We start from the raw sequence: 6,341 nt of genomic DNA on the forward strand, positions 1-6,341 counted from the left end.
ATTATTTAAAAATTAAAGTCCAATTGATAAAGCATATTTAAATTTAACAAAAGTCAATTAACAATATTGCCAATTGGACTTTTAACTTTTTAATCAGACAATTAGAGACTAAATTCCTGAAATTAAAAGAAAGAGGGACTGAATTTCAAAAGCCCGAATATAGGAACTTAAGGATAAAATTAGTCCTAAATGCTGTGGCTAGAGTGTAATGCAACACAAAAAAAGGTTCAAGTACTTAATAGGAAAAAACACCAAGCAATGGAAACTAGAAAAAAAAGAGGTACCAAAGGGAAGTAAGCAAATTTGACACACAATGTCATGTAATTGTCCTACATATGAGATATGACCATTATTATCTATTTTAAACAGGGCCCTATGACTATTTTCAGCCCATGAAAGAAAAAAGAATAGCCAAAAATCCAAAATTCCCAACTTGTTTAAAATACATGTGAATATTATAATGAAAACAAAAGGCAAATAAAAGTAAATGGTGAAAAGTAATGAACTTGAGATCAGAGATTTCATCAAGCACATACCTTTTTACCTGTGGATAAGAATTCGATCGATGTGATTGGTTCGGCTGGCTGCTCAAAGGTTGAGCAAGATTGAAGGAAACATGCCTCGAGTATGCAGAGCTTAATCATCGAATTTGAGAAGGAGAACAGAGCAAACCTGATGCGTCTGCTCCAATGACAGCGAGATCACAGATTGTACACAATTGACCTTCCTGGGTAGGCACAAAGCGAGTAGTACAGTAAGGGCAAGATACATCTTTCTGTCCTCGGTAAATTGGGACGTAAGTTGCCCCGCATGTCACAAAAGGGTTCCTGAAATCGTAGTTTAACTGAGATGCATCTGTCATATTCCTCTCTGAAGCCTGGAGTACTTGCCTCGCTGCCTTTGAATGGTTCTCGTTAGGGTTTGTTTCTAGAAGACGCCTGGCAAAGTCAGCGGCTGTAGCCAGGTTTTTCGCCTTGAAACAGATGGTCATTGCATTTCGCAGAGCAAGTCTGAGATGAGGTATTTGAAGGTTGCAATGGGTGAAGTAGGCAGCAAGCTCCTGCTGGCGTACCGGATTGTCTTTCAATTCTCTACGCTTAAGCTCCATCTGCAGACCAAGAACATACTCCTTGGCGATGATAATTAACTCTTTGACTTCATCAACTTCCCTCCTTGACTCCACAACAATCAATGGAATTGTATGAAGAATGTTGAGAAAAAGCCGAAGAGCCTCGGTAAATTTTCCATCTGTTGTGGCCTTGTACCCAGCCTTCAGCTTTTCGTCCAGCTGAGAAAAGTTGAATATGAGAGCAGGTGGACCCCTCACATTAGGACTAGAAGACTCACTCCATCCCCTCTCAACTGCCAAGGACACCACTGGCGCAGATGAAAATGCACGAAGATAGCTATGGCTGCCAGTGTGAAGATCAAGAAACATGGATTTTAAAGGAGTAAAGTTTCTTATTCCAAGTTGCCTGCTTAGCAAACGCATGGCTGTATCAAAATTGCCAGCGGCCGCATGATCAGCAGCAAGTGACGATCTCTGAGTCCAAATTTGACTCACAGGCATGCCAGGAGTTGGTGCCACGAAAACAGAAGAACGAGCATTAACCCTTGGTGTCTCTACCTCAGGAGGGAGTTCCAAGTCTTCAAGGTCCCATCCACCCTCTTCATTGTCTTCAGCCACTTCCCCATCCTCCAAAATTGCAGTAACATCTCCGTTCTGCAAGCCATCAGCATCAACCATATCAAGATCTTCACCCCAATCACCATCTGCACCCTCCTCCTCTTCATCCACCACACCCCTGCCAGTACTATCGAATCCACCTTCAAATATACCTTTCATTACTCTCAACAGGGGCCAATCACCACCACAAATAACGGGTGCCGGAGGCATCAATAAGGAAGGTTTTTTCCCTTCCGGCAAAGAAGGGACATCATCTCCCAACTCAGCAGCTAACCTTTCCGCAACATCATGTAGACCATGGACTGATGCTGTAACATAAGCAAGAGGCAAATGACCAGCATTCTCCAAGATCTTTACACGTTCTTGGATATCGCCAAGATACAAAGCATTGTGAAACTGGCCCATAACGTCGTTCTTGACTTCTGCAATCTTCAGCATCTTGGACAGCTTTTCCAGGTTACCATTTATGAGATAAAGAAACGACAACCTCTCAAAGTTCTTTGTCCTCTGGTAGGCATATTCAACTATACCTGCATTGCCTTGGCGAAGGGCTTCCACACCCAACCTATACCAATGATCCTTGTCATCAATCTCCTTAGCTGATGCAACAGCAATTTGAATGTTCCCACTCTCTATAGCCAAGTTAAACCGAGTTTTCTCATCTTTGACAAAATGGAGAGCCACTTCAGGGAACCCCTTCTGTTGTAGATAAGCAATCACGGCCTCACCACAAAGCTGGGAGTTTCTTATCATGCTCATAACATGATCATACCTCTTCCGAAGCAGAGACAGCTTAAAAATGTATTCTGTAGCATCAATGACCAGCGTCTTGTTCTTCCCATCACGGTCCAGGCAAAATATTTTGTTTCCAGAAACCTTAGTTAGGTATATTGGAACATCAAGAGTTCAATTATTCCACTATCTCCATTGGGTAGGCAGTATTTTATATGGTTTAGAGTGGTGTAAATAAAAACACCATTTTCATCCCAGGCTCCACTCTTAACTCGTATTGTCTCATGAAAAGTGCACTGGTGCACAAGTTTCTTGCTAGTAATGATAATGGAATGCTTGCTGAGCAAAGCAACACTCTCCATGTCACTAGACCAAACAACATACTTCACAAAAGGCGTTTGTAGATCACCAAGAACAAGTCTCTGCTGGAGATCAAATACAACCACTCTATCGTCTGATCTACACAATAAATTACCTGTTCCAGCATAGAAAATTGCATCTGTAGGCACTGGAAGACCGCTTTTTTTAACAACCTCATTTTTAAGATTCTTGATTAAGACTTGGTTGTTGCTTTTGTCGAGTACAGCAAAACGGTTCCGAGCCACAAATATGGCAGAACTACCAGGACCTCTCTTTGCCTCCTGCAAGTCACTCCTACCAATGCTGTCTTTTGGTATCTGATACAACTCATAAGTTCCTCCATCAACATCTGAGCAGATAAGGACGGCATTTTCTGTGGGACTATAAGAAAGAGTCCTTGGACATTGATTCAAGGTTGTGGAACCGGGCCGCCGGATAGGAACTATTTGTGTCTCTTTTTGTGTTGAAAAGTCATAATACCTTAAGAATCGATCCTTGGCATAAAACAGAGAATCCCCACTAACTGCAAAAGCAGGCCGTTCTCTCTCTAGCTTAAATACAATCATGCCACTGTCATGTCCAGCTGCCAAAAGATTAATCTCAGGATGGGCTGCAAGAATCCAGAACCTGTCATGTTCTCGACGGAAAGTTTGAAGTCCAGTTCGCTTTGTTGCATCCCACACTCGAATACTTTTATCCTCGGAATTGGATACAATGATGTCTTGTTTGGCATGGAACATGACACATGACACATTATTCATGTGTCCTCTCAAGGTATCCACTTCCCAAGCCTTGGTATCTGAAAAAAACCAAACAATTTACTCAATCCCACAACAATTCAAGAGTCTAAATTCCCTGCTGCAAAAAAAATTATCCACCTACTTTTAGCAGTTTGTATATACACAGCCAAGATCATAAAATAAAATGAAGTAGGTGCAGTGGCAGGCTAAACTACCAAAAGCCACCATATCCAACTTACAGGAGGGGAAAGAAAGAGGTAAGTTCCTATTAAACCTTTAGTTATGAATAAAAATTGCTTACAAAATCTTTAATCAGTATATCTACCAAATGCAACATATAATGGAAGTGATACAGTTCCTGTATTTACCATTCATACGCCACAATTTCACTTGGCGGTCATCGGCACCAGAGACTATCAAAGGCAAGGTTGGATGAAATGCAGCCCAATTTACTCCTCGGTCATGTCCTTCCAACACATACTTGACAACTGCATCAACACCACCAAAAAGATCTGTGTTCATCTGACTCAACCGTAAAATGTCATCTGCTGGGGAGGCACCCTTTTTTTTCAAGGAACCAATATCCCAAACTCGAACAGTCTGATCAAGGGAGGCTGACACAACCAGGTCTTCTTTAGGATGGAATGAGGCGCACATAACATAATGATTATGACCAGTCAACACAGAGATGCAAGTTCGAGACTGCCAGTTCCATATGCGAATGGTTTGATCATCACTGGCACTCACAATCCATGGATGTTCATGATGAAATTGCACAGTACGAATATAATCAAGATGTCCAAGAAGGGTAAAAAGACATCTATGCAACTTGTAGTTCCAGACCTTTATCTTGTAGTCATCCCCTGAAAAAATAAAAATATTAATATCATTTAAATTGCATAAGTACCACATGCACTGTAACAGAAAATCATAGCACAAATGGAAATTTTTGAGCTAATATCAAATTCAGACTTCGGTTGACCATGTTGAACAATTCTAGGAAATTTCAAATCATAAAACCTTATTAAATCAATTTGTGATTCCTTAATTCAAATGATATAATCACTAATAGGAGTGAGATGCAAATCTCAATAAAATTGTAAATAAAACTGTTATGAAATTTTAAACATTCCAATCTATTTGACATACAAATTCTAAATATGCTCAATTATTTAACACCATTTTCCACTTATCTGTATTCAAGCATTATATTTAGGAATTTTCATCTTGAACCTTTATTTTATAGTAATTTACCTGAAAAAAAGGCATCAAACAACACAAATTCAAAATTATCCATTCAACAAACCATTGGTTTTATTACAAAGATTGTGACCCCCATATACAGTATATCCAAGGTTGTATTAACAGTTGGGCAGTTAGAGACTTCAGTCTTCCAGCTAGAATGACCAATAAGTTCAACCAGCTGTGCACTGCATTCGTGTCGAAAGGCAAGGAATGGAGTGCCAAGGAAGGTGGGATGGGACATAGTTGCTATCCTAAAGGGAAGGTAGTTATGGGCTGAGAATTTTGAGGACTTGACTAGCTGCTTCTGTCTTAAGGCACATCTGGTCTTATCTTTTGGAGGTCAGGCTCTCTTCAAGTGACATGGTTGTAAGACTACAACCATAAAAACAATAGTTTTTGGCAGATCTCGATACCAAATTCTTACATTCAGCATTGGACAATGCTCTTTCATTGAAGGTATAGTGCCAGGCCTTCAATTTCTACAGGCCTTGACTCAGGTATCCATACAAGAAGGTGAATGTCTAAACGGAAGTCCAAATACATGAAATCTCTATAGTAAATCAAGATCCAGCAACATCATACGCATCGGATTTCTCAAACGCCATACAGTGACATGGATAAAAAATAGCTCCAGAAACTAAACTAATTCAAGCTAATTAATAAGAAAAATCCACAATTTCACATTCAAATCCATAGATCATTAAAATAATCAACGAGATTTATTAAGTAGAGATAAATTTGAGGCCGTAAGGAAAAGAAATCCAAACCTCCAGAGACAAACAAAGGCTGAGACATGTGAAAATGAACGCCACGAACAGGGCCATCGTGTTCGTCAAATCGATCAATCAAAGTCCCCATTCGATAGTCCCATAACTGGATAACGCCGCTGTGGAGACTAGCTAAGATCCATGGCCTCTTAGTGTGGAAACTTAGTCCCTTCACTCTATTGCTCTTCGTCTCGAACTTTGTCAACATTTTTTATCTTTATCTCCAACGTTCAATACTCTGCAAAATCAAATCAAATTCAATGTCTACGTTAAGTAAATGCGCAACCAGACGGGGAGGATTCGATTTTAAAATTAAACAAAAAAAAATAGAAGAATTTACCTCAGATCTGATCCAGCATTTAAAATTAAGAACAAAAATGAGAAGAAATTGAATTTGGGTTTAAATGAAAGGGAAACAGAGAGTTTTTGATCCTCTCTTTAAGAAATTTTGATTTTAAGATCTGAGCCTGGAAATCTAGGAATTTTATTATTTTTGTACAGCCTATCTCAAAGCCCCTTACGACGACGTTTCTGTTACGGTAAATAAGAATTGTTTTAGTTAAGGATGGCGATTGATAGCACATCACATATTAATGAATAAAATTGTAATTATTATGTTAGTAATTAATTAGAATGAATTTTAATATTTTATACCTGTTTAGATAATTATTAAGGGCGAGTAAAATTCTATTTGTCGCGAAAAATGTTATGCCTTTGTTGTTGAGATCAAATAATGAATCGTCGAGCAATTTAAATGAACTTTTTGAAGATACCCTTCAACTTAATACTAAAGAGGGATCTATTTTATTA

At 39.1% G+C, this 6,341-nt stretch overlaps 1 non-coding gene across 1 annotated transcript; it reads right to left on the minus strand.

The window, feature by feature from the left end:
* Positions 1-259: 259 nt before the first annotated feature.
* On the minus strand, positions 260-6,010 carry LOC105795342 (coatomer subunit alpha-1). The gene is made up of 4 exons (XR_008194630.1): positions 5,872-6,010; positions 5,532-5,769; positions 3,888-4,382; positions 260-3,578 (listed from the first exon to the last, which is right to left on the minus strand). It is a non-coding gene; the product is annotated as a coatomer subunit alpha-1 (transcript).
* Between the last annotated feature and the right edge of the window lie 331 nt (positions 6,011-6,341).

Source organism: Gossypium raimondii, chromosome 3 (genome assembly GCF_025698545.1).
Source record: "Gossypium raimondii isolate GPD5lz chromosome 3, ASM2569854v1, whole genome shotgun sequence".
Lineage (NCBI taxonomy): Eukaryota > Viridiplantae > Streptophyta > Magnoliopsida > Malvales > Malvaceae > Gossypium > Gossypium raimondii.